The sequence below is a fragment of the Podarcis vaucheri genome (genome assembly GCF_965113315.1).
Source record: "Podarcis vaucheri genome assembly, chromosome: Z".
NCBI lineage: Eukaryota > Metazoa > Chordata > Lepidosauria > Squamata > Lacertidae > Podarcis > Podarcis vaucheri.
The window spans coordinates 4,592,499-4,619,615 of NC_138758.1; the positions used below are offsets into that span (position 1 = coordinate 4,592,499).

General features: G+C 51.5%; 1 protein-coding gene across 6 annotated transcripts in view; it reads left to right on the forward strand.

The window, feature by feature from the left end:
- The first annotated feature begins 5,486 nt into the window (after window positions 1–5,486).
- Window positions 5,487–27,117, forward strand: part of NLGN3 (neuroligin 3) — a 65,086-nt gene continuing 43,455 nt past the window's right edge. For 4 of the 6 annotated variants that reach the window (XM_082208414.1, XM_082208417.1, XM_082208415.1 and 1 more), the window contains exon 1: window positions 5,487–5,671. The gene's annotated coding sequence lies outside the window, so the exon portion shown is untranslated. The remainder of the gene's footprint in view (window positions 5,672–27,117) is intronic. The other 2 variants (XM_082208416.1, XM_082208419.1) reach the window with 1 other exon arrangement.

Sequence of the window (27,117 nt, forward strand, 5' to 3'; positions counted from 1 at the left end):
GGCTGAGTTCTAGCACTCTGAGAGAAAGAAACATCTTTCCATTTCTTCTACACCAGCTTCTGTCACATCTCTAAATGGAGCTGAAACAGTTAAAGCTTCAAGCCTCCCCCCTACCCTACTTTTTGCTATGATCACCTGTGTGTGGTGGACAATAGAAAAGCAAAACCTACATGTGGCTAAAATGCTTGCAGAGGGGTTTGAAAGGTCCAGGGTCTGTTTGACAAAAAGCTATTGCCTCAGTATCACCTTCTGTGCTTCTCAGATGTGACCGTTCTGTTGTGTTTCTCATTTGTTCTGTGGCAAAAACAAGGCTCCACAGAACTCAACGGGAAGAGGGATGAGAGAAATGCCAGATCTGCAAAAGAGCATCACCCCCCTCATTCTACACACACACCCTCTTTGTTTTTTGGGTCTTAGAGCATTTGAGCCAGTGATAGTGCAGGGGTTAGAGTGTTGGACTGGGACCTGGGAGACGAGAGATCAAGTCCCTACAGAGCACCCTCTCAATCAAAGGAAACTGGTGCAGGCCTGAGGAATGGAGAAGAGTGGATATTATTATCCCTTGCAGCTTTCTGGGAATGTTTGGCCCAAATGTGACTGGCAGGCAAAATTCCAGATGGCAGGTACACATCTAGATTCCTGTGGAGATGGATGGGGCCCTTTTGTGCTCCCCAGCAGAGAAGGACATGCACGGCTTCTAAACAGGAACATTTTGCTTTGTTTATTTATGTCACCCAAAGGTCTACAAGTGCCTTAGATTAAATAAAAATATATGTGAATACATCATACCACAGGAAAAAAGAAATTGTATGATATGCTGACATTTCATACAACGTATGGGTGAACACAACACACCAGTTCCCTAAACAGTAATGAAAACATTAGCAATACTCAAACAATAAACAAAGCAATACTCCCATCCACTAACTAGCAGATAAAAAACCTTCAACCCCTACCCCAACACCATGTCAACCCAACATTTTTCTCTCCCCCCCCCCTTAGTCTCCCCACCATACCCAGAAGTCTCACATCAGGCTATCTGCTTTAAATCAGTGATGAGTGGGTCCAGGGTTTCTGGCAACTTTTTTCTCCTTTCAGGGGGAGCAGTGGCAAAGCAAAGCAGGGAGATGGTGGCAAAAGTTTTACCTGCTTTGCAGTTGTCCCAGCTGTTGCTCCTCTCCTGCTACTGGTAGAGGTGCTGTCAGATCAATGGTTCATCCCATCCAGCATCCTGTTCTCACAGGGACTGACCAGATGCCCCAATGCTGGTGTGGATAACCTGTAGCCCTCCAGATGTGGCTGAACTACAACACTCACCTTCCCTGGTCATTGCACATGCTGGCAAGGCCAGTGGGAGTTCTAGTTCAGCAGCACCTGGAGGCCTCAAAAGAAGCCCCAAAGCAGGACCATGTGCGATTTCTAGATACTGGTATACAGAGACATACTGCCTCTGACACTGCAGGGCTGGCTTAGCAGAACTTTTTCTAAAATGCCCCACTGTGTTAGCCATCTTCTCAAAGTAAAAGCTGTCAAGCTGCTGTTTTGGAAGATGAAGGTGAGCCCTCCCGCAGGAACAAAGCTGTCCCTTGTGACTGCATTGTCTCTGACAGATTTCGCCCCCCCCCCCCAGCCCTTCTAACATCCCTTGCATGTGTTTCAAAGACAACTTAGGACACTTGCGTTTCCCACTTTCCTTTTGACAGCTTGGCATCATTCAGATTGAAGGTACAGCTGAGAGAGGGCAAGGGCAGATCTGCTCATCAGGGGAGTGGTTGTCTTGGCTGACCTTGGTGGAGCTTGAGCCGTATTGTTTGTGGCTCAAGAAGCACCACCAGGGCAAAAATGGAAAACCTTTGCTCCAAAGAGTCAATTGCTTCAGATGCAACTGCTGGCAGAAACCAGCACTCTTCAGCTGAGGGTCGTGCAGGCTCGGTTTCATGGAAGATCCGAATAAACTCAATTCACACAGCAGAAAATGGACAAGGGAAGGTTAATTGGCTGTTAACCGAAATAGAGGTGCTCTGTGGAGTCTCTCTTACTGGTTTACTATGTCTCCGGTTGTCTTAAAACTCTAGACAGGATCAGGGCCAGATTTGTCCATTCCTTTGCCTTGGTGGTGGGGGCCTTGAGATGCAGTTTCCTCTGAGAACAGATGCCTGGGGGCAGCCTCAGGAAGTTCCACCCACCTTGGTCCCATAAAAGCAAGCCTAAAATCATAAAAGGGAACGGCTAGGGCCAGTGATGGTGAGTTAGTTTGGGCCCCAGGGCAAGAGGCAGGAGGCCGAGAAGTGTTGCATGGAAAGGTGTGTCAAAGATATTCTAAACAAGCAAAATAGAAAGAGTCTAAATGAATAAATGAGCCCATGGAGGCCACACAGCAGGAGCTTGCTTGCCCCCCCCCCCCCCCAGTGTGTGCCAGACTTTGAATCTCTCCAGATTGTTGTGGCAAAAGGAAGGTCAAGAGAGCTCCTCTCCCACCCTGAAATGCACCAAGCTTATCAAACACCTTCCATGGTTTCTTACCCCAGTGGGAGGATTATTTAATTTTTCTGTATATTCTCCAGGATGCACAGCCTTGTCATCCCTGCCCCCCCCAGCTTAGGGTGCAATCATAACCCCACTTTTCTGGGTGTAAACCCCAATGGATTCTATAGGACTTACTCCTGAGCAAACACAGGGTGCTTCCAGACAGCCACTATTTTAGGGTGGGATTCACTCACATACTGGCAACTTTAGGTTGCACAATCCGTGTTCATTGGGAAGGCTTATGCAATAAAACCATCTTCCCCAAAAGATCAGGCTCTTTGCAATAAGGAAAGATTAGACAAATTTCCTGCTTGGCAGGGGGTTGGACTCGATGGCCCTTGTGGTCTCTTCCAACTCTATGATTCTATGATTCTATGATTCTATGATTCTATGAAATTCATGGTGGGGGACAAGGCTCGTGGTTACTGGTCATAATGAAGGTTGAATACTACCACCACCAGGATCAGATGCAACATATCACTGAATGCTGGTTGCATTGGGAGAGTGCTTTTGCACTCCCATCCTGCTTCTGGGCTTCCCCGAGGCATCCAGCCTGGATAGCTCAGTGTGGTGCTGATAACACCAAGGTTGCAGGTTTGATCCCTGTAGGGGTCAGCTGCAAATGATTGGACTAGATGATCCTCCAACTCTATGATTCTATGGTGAGGAAGCAGCAGGCTGAATCCAATGGGTCCTTGGCCTAATCCAGCATGGTTCCTCTTGTCTTTGAGCATTCCTAATTCTGAGCCTCTATCAAGAACAATGGCTTTTTAGATATCTTTCACTTTTCAAAGCGCATCTGGATGTGAAGAATGCCATATTGTTACCTACTCAGAGGTTCTTTGAGAGAAGAAAAGGCTAAGGAGTAAACCCTATGCGAATTCAGAGTAAAGTCCCTAAGCTGATTCAATGGCACCTTGTACACTTCCTTCCAGCCACTCCTGCAGCCAAGCTGATGCCAAAAATCTTGCTCTTCTTTCCTTTGAACCATATCAGCAAGGCCGGGGGGGGGGCGTCTTGTCATCTGGGCTGCCCAGGATCTCCAGACACACTGCCCAGGCTTGCACCCTGGAGAGGTCATTTTGGTGCTGCTAATGCAGCAAAGGCAACGCAGGAGACAGGAGTTATGAGTTACTGGCCTCTGCAGCCACAGCAGGCGCTGTGATTCTCTAGCAGTTTGACTTCGCCCCTAGAGGCACACTCCATTGTCTCCCAATACAGATGGATATCTTGGGCTCAAGCCAAGAGACCCAATAGGTTAAACCTTGCTCACCCACGGACAAGAAAGATAGGCTACCAGAAACTCACCACCTGTGTGTCAGCCACCAGAGGGCGACAGCACTACATTAACCCAGTGGCAAGAGGCGTTCCAACTTTGACCCTTGTTCCATTCCAGCTCTTCTCAGCACTCCCCTAAGGTGGGCACCCAAACAGACAGCTACCAGGTGTCAAGAGGCTGTGGAGGCTTGTAAACTTTCTGGAATAGCCAATAACTAGTAACTTTTAAAGTGGCTGACCAGATGGTATCACATTTATGGATGATTGATCTGGAATAGGTCCCAGTCACATTCTTGCAGTGGTTCCCCATGGGACTCCTGCCTTTCTGTAACTAGGAACAGGGCCAGCCCTACCATTAAGGTGACTGCCTCAGGTGGCAGATGTTGGGGGGGCAGGTAGCACCAGCAGCTCCCCGGCTCACCTTCCTGTGGCCGTCCTTGACATTCTAGACACCTCCCAGATATTGGGATGACCACCACATGTTGGCAAGTGCCCATGCTTGTGGCACTGCACGTGGGGTGCAACATCTCCCCTCTCACATGGCCAAGTTAGTCTCAGGCAAAACTTAGGAAGATGCATTGCACAGAGTCAAACCTTTGGTACACCTGTTGTCTGCATGAAGTGGTCTTGTCCAGCCCTACCTGGCAATGCCAAGGGTGGGCCTTCTGAATGCAAGGCGGCAGGTGCTCTGCCTGTGAGCAACTTTCCTAAGCAGTGGTTTCTGATTCTGCTTTGCCTGTTTGAACATCTCAACAACCTACAGCTTGCTCAAACCAGGGAGGGAGAGAATTGGAGCGCAGGAAACCTCCTTAAATTGAGTCAGACCATTGGTCCATCTCGCTCAGTAGTGCCTATGCTCACTGGCAGGAACTCTTTGAGGTTTCAGGCAGGGGACATGTCCAGGCCTACCTGGAGATGCTGCAGGGAATTGAACTTGGGACCTTCTGCAGGCAAAGCAGGTGCTCTCTCACAGAGTCCCCGTGTTTCCTGCACAGGACCAGAGTCTGTTCCCCTTCTGGGGGGCTGGGGATTCCACAGAGTCAAAGGCAGAGCCCATCTCGCCTCCTGTCCTGCATGGGCGACTCACCTCCAAGGCTGGGGGGGGGGGGGCTCTGAGAGAAGGTGGAGCGGCCTCAGAGTTCCACAGCAGGAACTTGCTTGCCCCCTAACCACCCCACCCCTCGGTACAATAAGAATCGCTTGCGCAACCATGAGACGCAGGGGGAATGGGGGAGTCATAGGCCGAACCTAAAGCAGGCGGTGGGCGAGACTGTCAGGAATTGTGCTCCAGGTGAGCTGCAAAAAGGAATAGGATGCTCTGGGGGGAGGGTGGTATCTCGGGAGGGGGAGATGCCCAGATGACCCTTCTCTGCTAGAAACAAGCCCCTCCCCCCGCAAAGGCGAGTCTCAAAAAGAGGGGGTCCCTTTTTGGGGGAGAGGGAGATGGTCCCTCCTTGCATCATCGGGCAGCGGCGATGAAGGGGTTACCGGCCCAGCAGCCCCTTCTCCTCCTCGCCCCCCTCTCCGTCGTGCACGCGCGCGCCCCTCGCTCCCGCGTGCTCCGCCCGGGCGCGCTCTCGGGGCCGGCTGGGCGAAGAGGCGAGAACCAAAAGACGCCGACGACGAGGCGCCTGGCGAGGGTAGGCAGGCACGCGCGTGCGGGGCGGGGACTTCGGCGGCGCTGACGGCGGCCGTTGCAGTAGCCCTCCCGCGCCCGCCTAGCCGCCCCTCCTCCCGCGCCGCCGCCAAGCCACCACCGCTCGCCACGGCTCGGACTGGACTAGCCCGGCATGGCTGCCGCCGCCGGGTACCCCGCGCTACCGCCTCCTTCTCCTCGCCCCAGCCCAGCGCAGCAGGAGCGCGTCGGGTGAGTGGCCGAGCAAGGAGGGAGGGAGGGAGATGGACCGACCGACGGACGGACGGCAGGAGGACGGACAGGCAGAGCGAAGGCTTCCCCCCACCCCCTCACCCGCCCAGCGCCGCCGGGTGGGTTGCAGACAGCGGGAATCCCCCTTCGCAATCCTTCCCTCCAGCTGCAGCGGCAGCTTCGAGCGCTGTCCCCGATTCCCGTCTCCATTTTAGGGGCGATTTCCGTGGGTCTGGGTGGAGGATGGGAGCAAGTGCGGGGGTGGCGGAGGAGCGAGGGGGGGTTTCTGCTGCTGTGACCGGTCTCTGTGGCGTTGCCATGGAGACGGTGCGGAGGAGGATGGCATAGAGGAGAGCCTCCCCCCCCCATTCTTTTTTTTTAAGGCATAAGAGGTAGAAACACGGGTGGGGGCGGTTTTCCCCGTCCATCCAACTGTCGGTCCAGGCGCGCGTCTCCATCACCTCTCCGCGCACCCTCCCCACCCCCCCTCCCGAAATTTCTATAACCGGCGATGGTTGTCGGTGTGTCTGTGCCTTGGGGGCGCGTGACCGGGCGCTCGTTCCCTCACTCCCCTCCCCTTTTTGCCGAGGAAGGGGTCTGGGTGGGTGGCCGGCATCGAGGTTTGTGCTTGCGGGGGAGGGGGAGCTTGGCGCGTGGGGTGGCCCCAATCCGCCATGATTATGGCTGGAGGGCCTGCCCACGAGGGTGCACAGCCTCCCCTGCGCGTCCCCGTCGCGCGCCCACCCACCCCCCTTCTCCTTGGGGAGCCCCGACAGCAGGCCTCGTCACCCCTCCTGCTGCCGCGGCGGCCCAGGCCTGTTGGGACGCCGCTTTCCGGCCCTTTGGCCTCGATCCTGGGGTTTGGCCTCGGGGCAAGCGGGCAGACTAATGGGGGTGGGGGTGGGAACTCGGGGCCCAAAGCTGGCAGACAGGGCCCTCAGGGAGCGGCGGCCTGCTCGGCCCTCCTCCCCCAAATCTCCGGAAGGCTGGGGAGTATGTAGTTGCCTTTCCCTATGGAGGCAAGAGTAGCATTGGTGATGTCCCTCCGGGTGTGTGGCCATTGGATCGCGCATCCGTACCAAGGTTGGTCCAGGCACTCCTTTGGCACGCAGAAGCCTCCCCCTGCAGTGGCGCGTAAGAGAGCCAGGGGCCCGTGAGCATGTGCAGAGAGTGCCTTTCTCGTATGCTCCCTCTTGGCTGCCTTTGGGAGCCTTCCCGGTCCCATCCTGGGTGAGGTCCTTAGGTACCCCTGCCTCCGTTTGTGCGTGTGCTGGTGCAGATGAGCACACCCTCCCCTCACCTGGTGGGTGAGGAGAGAGGGAGTGGCAGAAGGGAAGCCTGCAGTGTTGGGCTTCTGTAGAGAAAGAGGGACGGGCTCCAGCAGGGGCATCTCCTCCTTGCAGCTGAGCCATGCCAGCCCGACTCAGCCCATCATCCTTTTGCAGCCTGGTGCCCTCCTGTGGCACCCAGGGCATGCTGGCTGGGGCGGCTGCAAGCTGTAGTTCAAAACACCTGGAGGGCACCTGATTGGCCCTCCTTCCGGCCTAGTTCCCATGGTTACACAACTCCCTCCCTCTAGCAGAGGGCAGGAAACTTTGCAGCCCCTCCGACTGGCTGTTCCAGTCTCCTCCGGATTTCAGCGCTGGAGACCTGGAGGTTGACCCTTTCTCAGGAGTGAAACTGAAGGGAAGACCAGATAGGACTAGCTGTAGCAGTTACCCTTGGCTTCATGCTTGCCAGCACACTGTGGTGTGTGTTAAGATATGCTCCAGCGTGCTGTAGAATTAGGTCGGTGTCTCTCTCCTCCCGAGGGACTAGTAACTTCGATTTGACCCTCCACGTGTTTGTCAGAAAAGGGCTCATTCCGCTTGGGTAGAGCTTCTTGCTGAGACTCTCTTGAAGCAAGGATGGAGGAAGGCTGGCTGGACAAGGGGGCTCCTGCCACTCTGTTTTACAGCTCTGTGGGCATCGCCAGGGAACAAGGACTTGCTGAAGCCTCCCAGCTGCCTCTCTGCCAGGATACTTGGGGGGGGGGAGGGGGGAGTGATGGCCACCAGTTTGGATGGCCTTAAAAGAGGCTTAGACAAAATTCACAGGGGAGCAGAAGACTACTGGCCTGAATGGTCCCGTTCTGCTCCCACTGCACACCACTTAATTCCGCCTGCTGGAAATCACAAGCAGAAAGAATGATTCTTAGCTCTTAGGTCCTTTATGCAGGCTTCCCACTGGCGTATCTAGTTGCAAGCTGTGAGAATGGCACAGAATCATAGAATTGTAGAGCTAGAAGGGACCCTGTGGATCATCTAGTCCAACCCCCTGCAATGCCGGAATATGCAGTTGTCCGATATAGGGATCGAACCTGCAACTTTGGTGTTATCAGCACCATGCTCTAACCAACAGAGTTATCCAAAAACTTAGGTCCAGGGTACCTCGCGGATCACAGAATCATAGAATTGTAGAGTTTGATGGAACCCTGAGGTAGGTGTGTGTGTGTGTGTGTGTGTGTGTGTGTGTGTTTGTGTGTGTACAAAATTTACACCCTTTTTTGAGGGTGTTCCCATTTTGCAATTTGTTTTCCTTGTTCCAAACAAAATTCCTTTTCATTTTCCTAATGCAACTGGAGCGAAGGGAAAGGGCTGTAATCAGGAAGATTGTGTGTGTCTCTACTCTTGACCATCAGCATAGCAGGCTCTGGGAAGGAGATTAAAGAGATTCTCCGGCTGCAGCCTGACTCCCTGCTCCATGGAAGTGAATGGGAGCTTATGTCTAGTTCACATGTATGGATGAAAGGGACATGGTTGTCCTCATGCACACCCTGTTGCCACAAGGCTTTGCTGATGGCAGTGGGTATTGCAGTCACCCCAGAAGATTTCCACCATAAACCCCCTCCCCCATGGCTCCTGCTATAATAAGCTGCCTCCTGTACTGGATCAGGCCAGTCGCAATGTTTGCATTGTGCTGGTGTTGTTCAGAAACACAGATGATCTGCTGAGAACTGGATGTGGTTCAAGGCTTGGTAGTCCAAATCCTTGAGCAGTAACCGCATGTGCTAAGCCTAGGGCTTCATAGCCCTCGTCCAAGGATCTTTCAATGGAGGTAAGTAGCCAGGCTTGCACAGAGGTTACTGTGAGGGTCAAAAGGCAACTGGCCAGTGGAAAAGGGCCTGAATCAGGCTCCGGCAAACTGTGGTTAATCTTGGGTTGGAGACTGCCTGTACTCAGGCCATGCTCTCGGGATAAGCCTATAAATCATAGAATCCTAGAATTGTGGAGTTGGAAGGGACTACAGTGGACGCTCGGGTTGTGAACATGATCCATGCAACCCGCAGCGCCCAATCTGGGCACACATGATTAGGCACTTCTGTGCATGCGTGAAGCATGATTTAGTGTTTTTGTGCATGCGCAAGCACCGAAACCCAGAAGTAACCCGTTCCGGTACTTCTGGGTTTGGTGTGGTGCGCAACCCGAAAACACACAAGAAGCATCTGTAACCCGAGGTATGACTGTACAGTGGACGCTCGGGTTGCGAACGTGATCCGTGCGGGATGCACGTTCGCAACCTGCAGCAGCACGTCTGCGCATGCGTGGGTTGTGATTTGGTGCTTCTGTGCATGCGCGACTGCCGAAACCCGGAAATAACCCGTTCCGGTACTTCCAGGTTTCGGCAGTCCGCCACCCAAAAAAACCGCAACCTGAAGCGTCTGTAATCTGAGGTATGACTGTACAAACATCCTCTAGTCCAAGGGTGTTCAACTTCCAAGAGTCTGTGATCTACTCACAGTGTAAAAGAACTGGCAGTGATCTACCCATTGTCAGAGCTGTTGAGCTTTTTTTAGGAAGCCAGAGTTGTTGACACCCCCCGATCGACCAGTAGATTGAGATCCACCTATTGGACAGCCCTGCTCTAGTACAACCCATGAACACACAACCCTGACCCTCCTCCCACTGCAGGAGGTTGGACTAGACCAGGGGTCGGCAAACTAAGGTCCGCGGGCCGGATCAGGCCCAATTGCCTTCAGGATCTGGCCCACGGACTTTCCGTGGATCAGCGTGGGGATTCTGTTTGTTTGGGATGCGCCTCCCCCCACCCCGCACCATTCCATTCCCCCCATGGCGGTGCCTCCTCCCTCCCTCCCTCCTGCCTTCTCCCCGCCCTGCCTAGAGAAGGAAGGGGGCTGGGCTGAGCTGGCTGAGTGCCATTTTAAGCAGCCCCTCTTCGGAGCCAGCCCTTTCACGCTGCTCATCGTCCCTCCGCCACCTCCCTGGTGCTCCTGTGGCCAGAGAGCAGAGCGGACAAGCTTGCTCTGGTTACCCACGAGAAACAATGACAGTGGTGGCGGCGGCGGCAGTGGCAGCCCCTGGGAAAGTTAGTGCATCAGTTGAGGGTGGGGAGGAGTACTTGCCCCCCTCGCCTCTTCTTCCAGTCCCCCCCATGCCGCTTCTCCTGCCCACCACAAGGTCTGAGGGACAGTGGACCAGCCCGCGGCTAAAAAAAATTGCTGACCCCGGGCTTAGACGGTCCTCAGGGCAGGGGTGGAAGAAGGGGTGTGTGCTGGGTGCGGGCCACCCCAGGTGTCACCACTGAGGGGGGTGACAAAATGCTGGGCAGCACTCACCGCGGGGCCTGCAGCGCGCCCGAACCACACGTCTTTCCTGGGAGAGGAGTGCATGCAGGCTCTGTGCTGCCCAAATGGTCTGCCTGCTGCCTCCCTCCAGCTGTAGGGCGGCTGAGACTCCAGAGGCCCTGAGTGCGCCCCACCCCTATGGGTGGCTCCCCCCGCCCAGTGCCAGATTTACATATAAGCTAAACAAGCTATACCTTAGGGCCCCACTCTCCTGGGGGCCCCAAAAATATTAAAAAGAATTTCACTATTAATATACTTCTTAATTGTATTCAACAATTACTTTGATAAAAGACATATTTTGTTATGTGCAAATGGCTTTAGATACCTGTTAGGTCCATCAATGACCATATAGCATATATTCAACACAAAAAAGTGATGACAGCTGGGCATATAAAGGGCCCCATTACCTTCATCATCAAACCTAAATCCGGCCCTGCCCCCACCCTTATGGGCTGCTCGCCACACCCCTGGGTGCACCACCCCAGGCACCCAGGTGGCTTCCTCCACCATGGCCTCAGGGTCCCTTCCCCCTCTACAATTCCAAGATTCTGTGCTCTATTGACTGAGCTGTTCAGTGGTATCTGGGGTTACATACACTTCAGGTTACATACACTTCAGGTTACAGACTCCGCTAACCCAGAAATAGTGCTTCAGTTTAAGAACTTTGCTTCAGGATGAGAACAGAAATCGTGCTCCGGCGGCGTGGCAGCAGTAGGAGGCCCCATTAGCTAAAGTGATGCTTCAGGTTAAGAACAGTTTCAGGTTAAGTACAGACCTCCAGGACAAATTAAGTACTTAACCCGAGGTACCACTGTATATAGGAAGCTGCCTTATCCTGAGTCAGACCATCGGTCCATCTACCCCAGTATTGTCAACATTGACTGGCAGCAACTCTATGGGGTTTCAAGCGGAAGACATTCTCAGCCCTACCTGGAGATGCGACATTCTGCATGCAGAGCAGGTACTCTGCCTCTGAGCCACAGGCAATGAAGGATCCTCTCTAGTGTCCTGGCAGAGAACCTTTTGGAAATGTGGAAAGAGTTCATCCTCTCCCTTTCTCACTGAAGCTGTTGGAAAGCCACAAATGACTACTATAGTGGGGCGGGTTGGTTAGTATTTTTTATTGGCCAGTGGCTTTTGTAGTCTTACTTGCTTAACTGGAATGTCCTGTTTTCTACCACTTCCTCCAAAAAAGGATAAATTGGCAGCAGTAGAAATACTGCCATGAAAAGGACCTCACAGCAGATTCTGGGGTTAAAACAAAACAAACCCAATATTTATTTGTGTTTGTGTGCATCTTTATTGACATTCCCTGCCAGGTATGGTTTTAGGAGGTGCTGCCCCCATTTACCATGGGTCCTGTGGTCCCAAACTCTTTGCTCTTATTTATTAAAGGTAAAGGGACCCCTGACCATTAGGTCCAGTTGAGGACGACTCTGGGGTTGCGGCGCTCATCTCGCTTTATTGGCCGAGGGAGCCGGCGTACGCTTCAGGGTCATGTGGCCAACATGACTAAGCCACTTCTGGCGAACCAGAGCAGCGCACGGAAACACCATTTACCTTCCCGCCAGAGCAGTACCAATTTATCTACTAGCACTTTGATGTGCTTTCGAACTGCTAGGTTGACAGGAGCTGGGACCGAGCAACAGGAGCTCACCCAATCACAGGGATTCGAACCGCCGTCCTTCTGATCGGCAAGTCCTAGGCTCTGAGTTTAGACCACAGTGCCACCCGCATTATTTATAACATGTCTATAAAAGCTCAAGGGAGCCTATATGATTCACCCAGGCCCCTTTTCTCCTCACGATACAATAAGGAAGGTTAGGCTGAGTGAGACTAGCTGACCCAAGGTAACCTGGGTGCATCTGGGGATTTGGTCATGGCTGTGGTCAGTCTAAGGCTTAAGTTGTTTAGCTCGGGAGATGATGGAGGAGTGTGTCTTTGTGGGTGAAGTCAAACTGTTGGAGAGTCACAGCACCTGCTGCGGACAGACATGTTTTGTTTCAGGTGGGGAAGATGAAGGCGTCCTCTGCGCTCCTCCTATTAGTCTTTCCTCAGTCTATATATGTTCAGAGGCAGTCGGAGAGTTGGAGTCCTCTTCCCTACCATTCTCCCTATTGGCCTGAGGGCCGCGTTCCCTTCACCTTAACCTTCCAGGGGCCACATGCCAGCAGTGGGCAGGGCCAGAGGCAAAAGCAGGTGGAGCATTGTGTGCAGTAGGCAAGTTTCTACAGACACCGCCCCATCTCAGAAACTCTGGTTTATAATTCAATCGCTAAACGGCACCTTAAGCCTCGGCCACACAATGGAATGTCTAGGCACCTCCCCCCCCCCATGGAGTTATTATTATGATAAATTTCTTTTCTATAGTGCTTTGTATTTTAAAGAGCAGATCTCAAAGTGGTTTGCAACACATTAAAGCATTAAATTAATTCGGAATAAAATAAATTCAAGCTTCAAGGAAGATATTTCAGATCCTTCTCCAAGTGACATTTTGCTTTCCCCAGTCACCAGCCTGGCATCCAGAGAGCTCCACATGGTCACAACTAGACCCATGTCAGTCGCAAAATGCGCCCGGCACCTGGCTGGTTCCTAGCACTGCACACACCTGTCTTCCACCCATACTAAGCGGTATGAACAGACTTCAAGGGCACATCTCTGGCCAGGGGAAAGCTCTCAAGAATCATACAGAACAGGCCCAGGGAGGAATGGGGTCTGTGGACAAGTGGGAGAAGGCCCCAAGGACCTGATAGCCTTTTGGCCCCTGGGCCAGAGATTCCCTCCCATACATTGTTCTCTGCTGTCCGCAGCAGGTGATACCACACATGACTTCAAAGAGCCTTCTTCTCCTGAGTGTGTTTGTTGTATCATTTGAAGTTTCTCCTCCCAGCTGCAGTAGCAGGTTTGGAACCTTAGTAGAGCTGTAGGAAGGAGTCTGCATTTGGGGCCAGGGTATCTGGGTGGACGGGAGCTGCAGCAGGAGGATGTGCATGGTGCCAGACCGATTCCAACAGAAAAGCTTATTCTCTGCACCACTCTCTTGCTATCAGAGCAATACCCCCCCCCTTTTAGGACAACCACAGCATCACAAAATAGTGTGCCAACTTCCGAGTTCTTCAGAACTGTTCCTCAGGCTAGATGGTAAACAAATCAACTGCAGGAGGACAACCTTGGTCCATAAGGAAGATTCCAAAGTTCAGGGTAGGGCAACGCCTTAGGCCAACCAAGCTGCCACCAAAATGTCTTGGAATATGCAGCCTGTGGCTTCGTTGGTCAGAGAAGGAAAGGCCCACCTTGGTCGGATAAACAAGCAGCACTCTCTGTGGATGTCATCTTATGGTGAGTGAGACTCTTGGTCCAGGATGGTCTATGCTGACAGGCAGGGTTTCAGGCGGACAGGAAGGGGAGGAGGAAGCATTTCCAGAAGGTCCCGGGCTCTATTCCTGGCATCTGCAGGTAGGGCTTGGAGAGACAGGAACCTGCCTTGTATTGAATCAGACAATTGGTCTGCCTAGCTCTGTATTGTCTACACTGACTGCCAGCCGCTCTCCAGCGTTCCAAGCAGGGTTGTCTCCTGGCTCTACCTGGAGATGCCATTGCGGATCGAACCAGGGACCCTCTGCGTGCAAAGTAGGTGCTCTGCCACTGAGCCCTCCCCCTTATGAGCCGCAAGCTCTTGTCATGTATTGACCGATCCTGGTGGCTGCTCAAGGCCCTGCCCAGGATGCACCCAAAGAGTCTTCAGCGAAAGATCATAGCTTATTTCTCTGCCTGAGAGAAGCAAGCGCTTTGCAGGTGTGGTGTAGAGGTTGCTTTAAGGTGCTCCTCATGGTCACAGTTGCCACATGCAGAGATGGTTGTGCACCACTGCAAATGGTCCAAAAAGTGGGGATTATTGTAGTGATGTGGTATTGTAAAGGTGTTTTCTCAGGGATGGTCTATCGCTCAGTGGTGGAGGACATGCCTCTCCAGTTAAAGCAGACCTGGAAGTGCCTCTTTTTTGCTTGAGACTTTGCTGGGTGGGGCAGGGGTGTGTGGTTTCTGCTGGCCGGAGTGTCCAGTAGCAAGCCAGCTGGGCCAGTGGTTTCACTCATGCACTCAGATTACAGAGTCTAGGTAATAAGCCCAGACTAACAGCCACCACAGGAGAATTGATGTAACTGCAGCGACTGAGAGCATTCCGTCCCTCGTTCATTCCTTCATTCAGAGCATTCAGCTGGAAAAGCTCACACAGTGGCTTGCAAAGCACGGAGCATGCCAAAAAAGACTTGACACAAAAGGAAAAACGGGATGAGGAGAGAAGAGGAAAGTGAGCTAAACTCAGGCACCACATGTTTGGTGTTACAGGGTTCTTGCTCAGATGGACAGTCTATTCACAGTTCAAAAAAACAGTTGTTCCTCTTTATTTTATACCCCATTTTTTACACAAGATTTCTTCTCTAAACAGTTTACAATTAGGATACATCCTATTAGGAATTTGTGGAGGTGTACAAATGCGCTGACAATTTTTAGGTCCTAACTTTAGCAAAAAAAAAAAGTTTATCTATCCCCACCTTGCTGTCCTCCAGATGTGTTTTGGAATAAGCACTCTTGATCAGTACCAGCAATATTGTCCAAAACATCTGGAGGGTCCTAGATTGGGGAGGCAAAGTACTCTCCTCTTAGCTCTGCCCTCCAGTCCGCAATGTAGGGATGCTGCTGCTTGCCTACCCTATGTGGTTGTTGTAAAGATTACTGAGAGCAACCAATGTTGGATAGCTCAGTCAGTAGAACATAATCTCAGTGTTGTGGGTCTGAGCCCCACATTGGGCAAAAGGATTCCTGCATTGTGGGGGATGGACTTGATGACCCTCGTGGTCCCTTCCAACTCTAGGATTCATTGTGTGTGAAACATACAGAAAAGTGCCACTGAAATGCAGAGTAGGTCTGCTGCCACCTAAACCAGCCTCTGCCTCCAGGTGTGGAAAGCCTTTTGCTGAACTACAACTCCCATCAGCCTCAGCAAGCATGGCCTGTGGCCAGGGATGGGTGATGGGTGTTGCAGTTCAACAACACCTCGTGGGCCATAGGGTCCCCACACCTGATCTGTACAGGTGGCTGCCGCAGGTGGGCTGGCTGCTTGCTGGGGAAAGAGAGGCGGAAAGGGACTTAGATGTACTCAGTGACCAGCCTTGTGAAAAGAAATACCGTGTTCACGTACTAATCCGTTGACTCATGCATTTTGCATTAGCTCTCCCTTCTCTCATGCTTGACTCTGACACCAGGATTTGAGCCTTGGCAGGAGTTGGGATTTCATGGCCAAGAGTGGCACAGAGGCTGGAAGGAAAGAGGCTAGTGAGCGATGGAAGCCACCAGGCAGATTGGCCACTGGGCAGCATTATCTGCAGCTTCGCAGATGTAAAGCCAGAAACCTCCCCCCCCCCTTTTTTTTTTTTGCTGGAGGGAGAGATTTAAGCCGAGTTTCCCCAAGAATACAGATTCTGTGCCAGTTGCCCGACTTCCTTTGGCATATCAGGACACTGAGTGCTATCCACATGTTGGTGTGTTAAGCTGATGCTTATCATCCGCTGGCTGATGGCTCAAGGCTAGTCCAGACACGTCTCCCTGCTTCTCTTAATGAGTCTCAGCCGAAAGTGTGAACTGCTTCCCATTAAAGTGCGATGTGGGCTTGGAATAAGGCATGTCTGGTCTCAGACTCTGCACAGAAAGACTCTGTAATTTAGGAGCCGGACTTCTACTGAGTCAGACCTTTGGCTCAACAGTGCCTACACTGACTGGCAGAGGCTCTCCAGGGTTTTAGGCAGGGGACATTCCCAACTCTACCCGGAGATGCCAGGGATTGGACCTCAGACCTGAAACACTCCAAGCAGATGCTCTGCCACTGAGCACCTTCCCTCAGCAGTGGTTTCTGGAGGCAGAGAATGGTTTTAACCTTGCCTAACAGCTCAACAAACTATAGTTTGTTCAAACATGGGAGGAAGAGAATGGGAAGCTGCCTTATACTGCTTCTGGCCATTGGTCTATCTATCTCTGTACTGTTTACACTGGCTGGCAGCAGCTCTCAAGTCTTTCCTAGCCCTACCTGGAGATGCTGGAGATTGAGCTTAGGACCTTCAGCATGCAAAGCAGGTGTCCTGGCCCAAGGCCCTTTTATCCAGGGCTCAGCAAACTTTTACAGCAGAGGGCCGGTCCACTGTCTCTCAGACCTTGTGGGGGGCCGGATTATATTTTGAAGGGAAAAAATGATGCAAGAACACCACAAGCCCCAGTGGCTGCTTTCCTGTGTCTTGTGAGCGGCAGGGGCTGGCACTGGCGGCAGGACGATGAGCGGTGTGCGAAAGGGCTCCGGAGAGGGGCTGCTTAAAATGGCGGCCGCTGGAGCGCTGCTGCTGCTGCTGGCACCAACAAAGCCCAGCCCCCTTCCTCCTCTAGGCAGGGCAGGGAGAAGCCAGGAGAAGGGAGGGAGGGAGGAGGCACTGCCATGTGAGGGAGAGGGAAAGAGTTTTGGGCAGGGGGCTTTTCCAGCTCTGTGGGGAGATGCCATCACAGATTGAGCTGAGCCTGGGACCTTCTGGGTGTGGAGCAGGTGCTCTGCCACTGAGCTATGGCCCGTCACCTAAAAAGAAAGTAAGATTCTAGTCCTCATGGTTCTGAATGAAGAGCTGATTCAATTGGGAGCATGGGAATATACCCATTGGTCCATCTACCTCTGCATTGCCTATGCAAGTAGCTTTCAACCTTCTTGAACCCAGGACCCACTTTTAACACAAACATGCATTGGGGGGGGCATTTCTCAATACTTTACTATATATTTACATGGTGAAAATGCTGCTGCTGCTGTGACCCACCTCAGACCAAGCCGTGCCTTATACCCTCCAGTTGTAGACTAGTGAGTGATCTCTGCTGACTGACAGCAGCTCTTGGGGCTTTCAGGCCAGGGGGACATTCCTGACCCTAAGTGGAGATGTCATCGGGGATTGAACCTGGGACCTTCTGCATGTGAGGTGGGTTTTTCTGCAGCCTCCCCTAAAACAGACCTGCGACTCAGCCAGTTCTTTCTCTCCCCAGTAGCAGGTCAGCCAAGGCCTGCTTGTGGTTCAGAGGAAGGGGCACCGCAGGTGGCAGAAAGGCTGGGCCTCCAGTGAGTATGCAGGCCAGCACCACTCAGGAAAGCCTGATTCAGCCACCTCCACCACCCTCCCTCCAGCCAAGCTGGGCTTTGTTCAAGGGTGCACAAGTGTGAAATTCAATTTGTAGGCAACCTGTGGCTAGTGAAGAGCAGGCCTCTTTCCCTGGGCTTTTACACCAAGTCTGGGCAGGTTGCTGGCTGCATGCTAAATGCAGCCTCGCTGCCTGCCTCCTCTGGGGAGCCTTACGTCATGCTGGAGGAGCAGCAGCTGCCGCAGGAACCTCTGGGAAGCCTTTGGGAGGAGGTGAAGGGGAAGCTTGCTGCTGCTGTGGGTCTTTCCTTCCGCTAAGACGGTCAGGATCCCTTCATGCCTCTTTGCACCACGAGTGTCCTGCTGAGGCTGGGGGTTCCCTGCCACTTCCCCAATGGCTGCAGTGACTAATCTGAACACGAGGATGAAGCTCTTGGTTTCCTTTCACCATCCCCACATCTGACCACGTTAGTCTCCTGCATCTGAGAAGGTGGAGTGGTCCTATCTGTTCACCAGGGCTCGAAAGTTGCCGTTCTTACTTTCCGTGGCTCCTCTCCTAATCACACATAGGCCGTTTAGCTTTTATTGTTCTTTATCTGTTGGTGAGATCTTTGGGGATCTCTCGGGAGCAAAGGAAGCTACCTGATAGTGAACCAGACCCATTGTTCCATCAAGCTTGGCACTGTTTGCACTGACTGGCAGTTGCTCTCCAGGGTTTCAGAGTCTCCCAGGCCAACCTGCAGATGCCATTGGGGATTGAACCTGGAACATTCTGCATGCAAAGCAGATGTTCTGTCACGGAGCTATGATCGTTCCTCTAGGCAAACGTCTTTGACATTGGAAGCTGCCTTACACTAAGTCAGACCGTGGCTCCACCTCACCCAATATTGTCTACATTGGTTGGCAGTGGCTCCCCAGGGCTTCGAGTCTTTTCTGTTCCTACCTGGAAATGCCACTGGGGATTAGACCTGAGGTCTACTGTGTGCAATGTATAGGTAAAGGTAAAGGTAAAGGTACCCCTGCCCGAACGGGCCAGTCTTGACAGACTCTGGGGTTTGTGCGCCCATCTCACATTTATTGGCCGGGGGCCAGCGCTGTCCGGAGACACTTCCGGGTCACGTGGCCAGCGTGACATCGCTGCTCTGGCGAGCCAGAGCCGCACACGGAACGCCGTTTACCTTCCCGCTGGTAAGCGGTACCTATTTATCTACTTGCACCCGGGGGTGCTTTCGAACTGCTAGGTTGGCAGGCGCTGGGACCGAGCAGCGGGAGCGCACCCCGCCGCGGGGATTCGAACCGCCGACCTTTCGATCGGCAAGTCCTAGGCGCTGAGGCTTTAGCCCACAGCGCCACCCGCGTCCCTGAGGTCTACTGTGTGCAATGTATAGCTCCTCTTATTTTGTTAGTCTTCACCTTGCATTGCAAAGTACTCCTAATGGAATAAAGCAGTAGCTTTGCTTTCCTAACTTGACCAGGGGCTGAATAGGCGACAGAGAATATCCAGGTAGGTCTCCCATGCTTCTCTTCTCTTCTGTCTTCTGTTTTCTGCTGAGACAGGACCGGGTGGCACTGAAGGGACCCCTCCTACCCATTGCTGTGTGAGGAAGGAGGGTGAACTTTCTTATCACTGTTCTCAAACTTGCAGAACATGCCTCTGGCCTTTGCCACTTCAGACTGCAAGCAGAGCCTCACACCATAACCTTAATGTCTTCCTTAAACAAAGAAAGCCCATGCAGATAACAGAAGTAGCATGTTGGGGGAAAGGCTATATATGGGTCCCTTCCTGACACCTAATTCTGCAGTGGGTGTGCTTTTCTTGTTCTGTATGGAGGAGCAATCCATCACGTGGGTCTAAAGTGGTACAGGCTGCTTGTGGCAAATTCATGGTAGCCACAGCCATGCCCCCTATAATCTAAGATTATACAGCAACCCAAGATTATGCAATAATCTTATAATTATACAATGATAATAATTAGGGGTGCATTGCAGTGATCAGGGCAGATTTTTCCGCACTACCTTTTTGCTAGAGCTAGTGCACAGCAATGGGCAAATGGTTTGAAGTGCTCAAGTGTCTTCTTTCAGAGTGCCTTAACTTGTGTTTTCCTTGAAGTTCCATCATGAGCAACAGCACTTGCACACCACACTCTTGAAACTGAAGTGTTCCTCAGCTTTGGAGCGCACAGAATGATTCCTCCTCAGGGCTCTTGCCACATGCCTCCCCTGGAATGACCCCGGGAGCCAATCCTCAGTGTCTGACTCGCCTCCTCTCACTCTGGGTGTGAAGGCTTCTTTGCAGCAGCTATAAAGGCTCCACTTTCATGCTGATTGGACAGCTGTAGGGGCCCGGAGATGGCGCAGAAATAGGAACAGATCCACGTCTCCCCAAGACCCTGGGCCACTTCACCTCTGTTTGTGAGAAGGGTTCAAGGCCAGGTTTGCTTGTGCCTTGGAGCAGAGCCAGTGTTCAACATGTCCTTAGGCGTCGGTTGATAGTCGTGGGCCATTCAAGTAAGATTCCCTCATGGTTTGACTTGCTAAGATGGGCCTTGCTTTACACTGAAGGTCTAACTCAAGCAGCATTTACTTATTTCATGAGATTTATATCTTTTTGATTGTAATAAAATACCCAACACGTATGGAGAAACCCTCCCTGTAAGATTTTCAGCGATGAACCCAAAGGTTGAGACTTGGGATGGGGAAGCTATTGGGCTTCTCCAGATGCTTTTGGACTCCAAATCCCATAGGTCCTTGCAGCCAGCATGGCCAGTGATCAGCGATGATGGCACATGGGAGTTGTAGTCCAGCATCTAGGGAGCCAGAGTTTCCCCACCCCTGGCCTTAACCTTTGGGGTATTTCCTGAAAATCTTACAGAGAGGGTTGCTGAGGTTCTTCCCTGTCTTTCTTACTTATCTAAGTAATCTGTAGTATCTTGAGGGCTGGACTCTTGGTTGAAAATCTGAGTTCCAGGGAGCTGTCAGCTTCCTCATTCTGTCAGGAGAAGGACCTTCTGCTTCACTTGAGTATTCCTAGGTAAATATTTAGATAGGCAGTCAGGGGATTTGAATGTTGGAAAGCAGAGGGTCATCTTGGCTCAAAGAGAGTGGTCAGTTCTGGGAAACTATAAAACTGTTTCCTTCCTTGCGCTTTGACTGTGAGAGATAGAAAGAAAGAGAGAGAGAATTTCTCACATTTAGTAGAACAGACTGTAACACTTTGGGCTGCAAGTTAATAGCTTAAAAAACCCCACTCCTGTTTGCTAAAAACTCTGCTCAATGAGAAAACCTTGATGTTGTTGCCACTCTAGTTGCTACTATGTTCCATTCCTCACCCTAATTTGCTGACCCAGCAGAACTTAGTGTTTTATGCATTGATTCGATTGCTTAAATTTTGACACTTGTCCTTCTTACAAAAAATAATAATGCATGGGTTGAACCCAGCAAAGTCCTACTCAAAGTAGAACACACACCAAAGTAGATGTGCACCCACCCCCCGTGTTTTTCATAGAATCTTAGAATTGTAGAGTTGGAAGGGACCACAAGGGGTCATCTAGTCCAACCCCCTACAGTGCAGGAATCCTATGTGCAAGGTGGGGCTCGAACCCACAACCCTGAGATTAAGAGCCTCATGCTCTACCGACCAAGCTGTTAGGTGACTAGCAGATTAAATAAATACCGTAATTTTCGCTCCATAACACGCAGTTTTTTGCTCCTAGAAAGTAAGGGAAAATGCCTGTGCGTGTTACGGAGCGAATGCACTCGACCGGAGCCATGGCTGCCGTCAGTCAAGCAAAGCGGAGCCGCTTGCAGGGCTTTGCACAGCTCTAGCTTTGCTTGCTTTACAGCCAGGAGGAGGGGGAGGAGCTGAGGAGGAGGGAGGGAAGGAGAGCCATGCCAGCAAAGCGGGCAGCAGCCGCTTACACGCGAGGAGGGACAGACGGGAGCCATAGCAAGCCGGGAGAAGGCAGGCAGTTCAAAGCCAGCAGGCGCTTTTAAAGTAGCCAGTAACAGCTGCTGCAGCCTCAGCTAGCAAAGGTCCCAGCGCTCTCTAAATGGAGCAATGAGGCTGCAGAGGGACAGGAGGGCTTGGATCAGGAAGGATAAAGTTTAAGCAACCAGCAGCAAAAAAACCCCAAAACCAACCTGGAGCTCTGAGCCACGAGCGCAGTGAAAACCAGGAAGTAAAAGAAAAGGCTATCCCCCCCCCCCCCGCTTCTCAGCTGTTTTCAGGCAGGATAGATTTGAGCATTGTCTGGGTCCTAGTGCCCCTACTGCTTTTTGTGCTCCATTCTATTGCTGCTGGTGGCTGCTTATCACTCAAACTGAACCTGATACCAGTAGCCACCTGTACAAACAAAGTAGAAGGCTGCAAGGAGGAGAGCTTTTACATAGCTAATGGCAAATCCCCTGCAATCCAAGTCCTCCTCACTTGCTCAAATCTATTCTGCCTCAAAACCAGGAGCAGAAGAAAAAGGCTGCAAACTGTTAAATGGAAAAAACCCCAGGCACAGGGCAAATACCTTAAGTATACCTTTAAAGCAACAGTGCTCTTTCCCTCCCTGCTCAGCTCGCAGAAAAGCTGCTTCTCCACCCACCCCACGCGTGCTCCTTATCCCTTGAGTGCTTTTCCTTCCCTCCCCACTTAAAACGTGGTTACAAAGCACGGATCCACATGGATCCTCAGGATTTTTGCACTGGGTCACCCCAAACTCACCATCAGATCACATGTCTGTGGCCACAGCATGAACCACAAAAATCATACATCTACTGTTTCATTTAGAATTTTTTTTCTTGTTTTCCTCCTCTAAAAACTACGTGCGTGTTATGGTCAGGTGCGTGTTATAGAGCGAAAAATACGGTAGCAATTTCTAAGGGTCGGAAATTCCTGGTCGCTGGGGATGCCAGCAGCCCAAGAGAGAAGGGGTAGCTGCTGCTGCTGCTCAGCCCAGGGTTCTTCCTGGCAGGGCTGGCACTGTGGCCCATGAGCAGCTGCTCCATATGTAGCAGGCGCCAAGGCTTTTGGAGACAAAGGTAGGATTCTCTGCCATCCTGCTACAGAGAACTGTGGAAGACCAGAGGGGATGCTGCTCTGCTGAAGCCAGGATGGGGTTTTGTGTTTGCTTGTTTTTAATCCATGGGGAAGTGGGGATAGAGGCAAGGGCTTAGTATGGTAAAGGATCCAAGACCGAAGGGATCCAGGAAGGGATTCTGGCAGAAAGGGGTTCCCGTGTCAGCCTCCTGGATAAGCAGTCTGTAAGAAGCCTCTGGATCATTTCAGCCTGGCATCAACGCCAGAACTGGCACCAGAATTCAGGATGCCAGAAAGGTTGCTGCCATTTTCTGGGGGGCAGAGCCTCACTCTTCCATATTATCCAGATTCCTTTCGAGAGCAATTCTTCTTGAGACAAGCGGAAGCAGAAGGAGGACTGGTTTCTTCAATGGGGAGGCTCACAGCTCTGCAACAGAACAGGAGGGCTGGGGGTAACCCAAGAGGCTTTAGTCAGGAAAGCCTTTTAGGATTTTTATTGTGGCAGGTTGACTTGTTTTGTTGTTGCTTTTTTCGTTGTGATCATTTTTAGCTGTTTTGCAAGCTGCCTTGTTGTGAAACTACCCCCCCTCCTTAAAAGCAGAATATAAATATGTAAAAACAAGTGATAAATAGGGACAAAAAATTCTAGAGCTGTCAGATACTACCATCTTAGGATAACCCTTGAAGATCAAAGTGTCTGACTCTTGGTTGTATGAACAGCCCCCACCCCATTGGACACAGGCACTATTACTTAGCCATCAGTAAGCTAACTGTTCCCAGAGGGCTGTGGGATTTGGGGTGTGTGGTTTAGTTTGTTTTTGGTCATAACTGCTTGTTTGTCATTGTTACCATAGCTGGTTTTCTGACCCAGTCATTAGACACTGTGTGCAGCTCATGTATTTAAAGCATGTGGCTTCCCCCAGATAATATTGGGAACTGTAGTTTAACCCCCCCCCCCATGGAACTACAATTTCCAGCATGCTCAACAAACTACAACCCTCAAGGTTCTTTGGAAGAAGCCATGTGCTTAAAGGTACGATGTGTGCCACAGTTAAAACAGTGTATTTGTTGTGTAGGCAGGCAGTCTTAAAACAAAGACCAAACATGCTTTCTGTGGAACTGTAGTTTCAGCCATGTCCCTTCAGGGCAATTCCTTGCCTACTGCCTTCACAAAGGCTGAGATCCAGTGCTTCTAGGGTGCTCTCCAATGCCTGTAAAGAAATGGTGGCCATCTTAACTGAGGGCACCAAATGGCTGCTTTGCTCAGCAACAGAGAAGTGGTAGGCTGGGGCTTGTGTCTTGAGGTTAAGTAGGGAGTCTGCTTAAACAAGGAAATTAAGGTGGACACTGATAATTTGTGCCTTTCTTTAGAGCTTGGTGCCTCTTCACCAGGAGCTACTCCTCCAGCTGAGATTAGGGACAGGAGTGGGTTTTTTGAGGTAGTAACACCTTGGGCTACATGCAGCCACAATATAAATAAATGGACTGTTGTCCTGATGGAAAGATGTGCAAAGCTATTCATTAGTTTGGAAAAGCCTTTGGCTTTCTGAAATACCTAAGAAATGACAGCATTGAAAAAGGAACATCCTTCGGGGGGGGGGGGTTGTAGCTGCTCTTAAAAGGCATCCATCAGAAGGCCGGACTAAACAGCTCCTTCTTACAATGGGGGCGACAGTTTTCAGCCTCCCCACCCCCAAAGTAATGATTGCGATATACCAGACAATGGCACATTATTGGGGCTTTCACAGACTCTGTGGTTTCTCCCTTCCAAGCAGACTGCACTGCTGTCCCTAATCCACCTAGATGCCCCATTGTCAGGAAACCCTCTCCCCCTCTCTCCTGAGCACTCAAGACTGCTAAATGTAGTTGCCGGGAAAGAGCCTTTTGCTCTAGGGACTGGCTGCCTTGGCACCTATTGGACAGCACTTATGGCATCATTGTGGGCAGATACGCCACAAGTCCATTCCCCTGCCCTTGTACCATTTTGAACAGCCCATCTATTTACCAGCTGCTGCTGCTGCTGCTGCTGCTGGAACCTGTGAATTTTCCAGCACTTGCTACCATTTTCATGGGTGGGAGGTGGGAAATAGCATTGCCCTTACTTTGCAGGGTGACACCAGGGCTGCATGCCAACCATGTGTTTAAAGCATGTCCCTCCAGAGACTCCTAGGAACTGTAGCTTATCCCGCATAGAGCTATAGTTCCCAGCTCCCTTAGCAATCTACAGTCTCCAGGATACTTGGGGGTGGGAGTACATGTTTTAAATGTATGGGGTGTGTGCAGCCAAGATTTCCCCTCTTCCATTGTGACTGGAAGAAGGTGGCTGTGTTCCTGCAGGCAGCACTCACAGAAGAGCAAGTGGGAGACAGGCAGTAGCAATGAGTTGCAAACCTGACATGCCATTTTGCTGCACCAGACTCCTCTGGAACAGGTTGGCTTGTGGAGATGTCACCTTGTACCGTATTGGCCTGAATATAAGCCTCACTTTTTGCCAAATTTCGACCTTGAAAAGTTATAGTGTGGCTTATATTTGTGATCTTACAGTGTGCAGCCAGGAGCATGGGGCAAACAGTGCCAGGAGTGCAGCAAAGCGGTGCCTGCCCCGTATGTAGTCCCCCATCCTCTCCCCCAAGGCCAGGAAGGGGGAGAGGGAGGAAGGGGAAAGACCTCCAACAACGCAGCTCCCCACCACGCAGTATGCAGCCAGAAGCAGCAAGGAAGTGACTGGCTTATATTTGGGTATTTTTTTCTTTTTCTCCCCCTCCCTCCAGTTTTAAAGGCACAGCTTATATTCGGGTGTGGCTTATATTTGTGCCAATATGGTAACAATAGTTTTGGGGCTCAGTTCGCAAACTTGCTAGGAGAGGGAACCATAGCTCTGGGGGCAGCACACCCAATGGAAGCTGCTCCATTAGGACAAATGGAGCACTGCCTCACCAACCTCCTTCTTGATTCCTTCAAGCTCACTTGCTTTCTTCCTGCCCACTTCCTCCTCCTTGGTCCCAGTGTTGCCCTTGCAGAACTCAGCAGGGAGGAGCACGGGGATAAGGATAAAACGAGAACCATTTGGCTCTGGCTGCCTTTGTCTCCAGCTCCCCCTACAGCTGGCCTCCCTGCTTTCCCCCAGTCCCTATGGTCACCAGCCACCACGGAGATCACCTGCTTTGGGTGCAGAAGGCCCCAGGTTCAACCCTCTGCACCTCCAGGCAGCCGGCACCAGGGAAGGCCCTTCTTCTTTGCCTGAGGTCCTGGGGAGCAGCCTCAAGTCAGAGTAGACAGTCCTGGGCTATCGGGATGAATAGTTCAGCCTAGTATTAGGCAGATTTCCTTTGTTCCCAGTTCTTGCCCTGTCTTACTGGGGTTTCCTGCTGGGCAGTTTCCTAGGCCAGTGGTTCTCAAAGGGTGCAGCAGGAGAGGATGGCAAACGTGGCAGGAAGATTCTAAGACAATCAAAAAAAGTTTAAACATTTCAGTGTAGTATAGTATGAAAATATTTTTATTTTCAGAATATGGATAGAGTTTAATTTTTCCCCAAAATGAGAGCATCAAGGGATACTGTGGACAATCCTGCTTGTGATCCGGTGCCACCATTCAGAGTGCTGGAGAATGGCATTGTCTATTCTTCTGCAGTTCTCCACAACATTTTGTTGCAAACATGTGAATGATCAGAAAAGAGAAAGGCTCCTTTGTGTTGATGAGGAGACGAGAGCTTGACTGTCTCAAATTAGACCTTGTATAAATGAGATCACCCGGCAAAAGCAAGTTCACACCTCTCACTGAGTTTGTCTACATACTTAAGGTACATACGTAAGAGGCTCGTTTATAGTTATATTTTTGGAGCAGTTCATGTTCTTAGGTAACCTGCTTTGTTTTTATACTTTCTGATGCTCTGTGATCATATAATAAAGTAGTTGTGTTCTGTGTTGTATAAATCAAGCCCTGATCGGAGTTGCTCCTTTTTTGTTTTTCCAATGTATTTCTTACCAATTAAAAAATCAATGTGGCGTGAGAAAGTTTTTATTCCGAAATCATGGCCCAGAGGAAACAGCTTGAGAACCCCTGGCCTAGGCAACTGGTGCTTCTGTAGCCACACTGCCAGGCGCTGGGAGTCTCTGAAGGCCATGCCTGGACAGGTGGGGAGAGGGGTGTGTTGATGTGGAAACCTCTGGATTTTGCATGTGGCTGCAATGTAGCCTCCCATGCATAGGGAAGGGTCCAATCCGTTGTTCCTCCCCTGGAAGGCTGCCTACAATGGAATGTGGCCTCTGGGGCTGGAAGAAGATGTCCCCCCCACCTCCTTTGTAGGCTGTGGCCTCTGAGCACGTGCAGGCGCTGAACAAGAGGAGGAGAGGGAGGCCAATGGGAGGCATCTCTCCTGCCAGCTTGTGCACAATGGAGATAGAGCATTTGGATGGTTTGTTTGGACCATGCTGAACCTGGGTCGGCAGGGCTGCCACCTGGCCAGCTGCAGCCCTCTGCCTGGAAGCACTCCTCACCTCTCTGGCTGACCCTGTTCCCACCAATGGCATGGTGGTGGTCAGCACCGAGCATGCTTCCATGGGTTTTGTCCTGGCCCAGTCCTGGCTCCGTTGCAACATAAGCTCCTCGGGTCTGCTTCCCCGCCCCCACCCCGGCC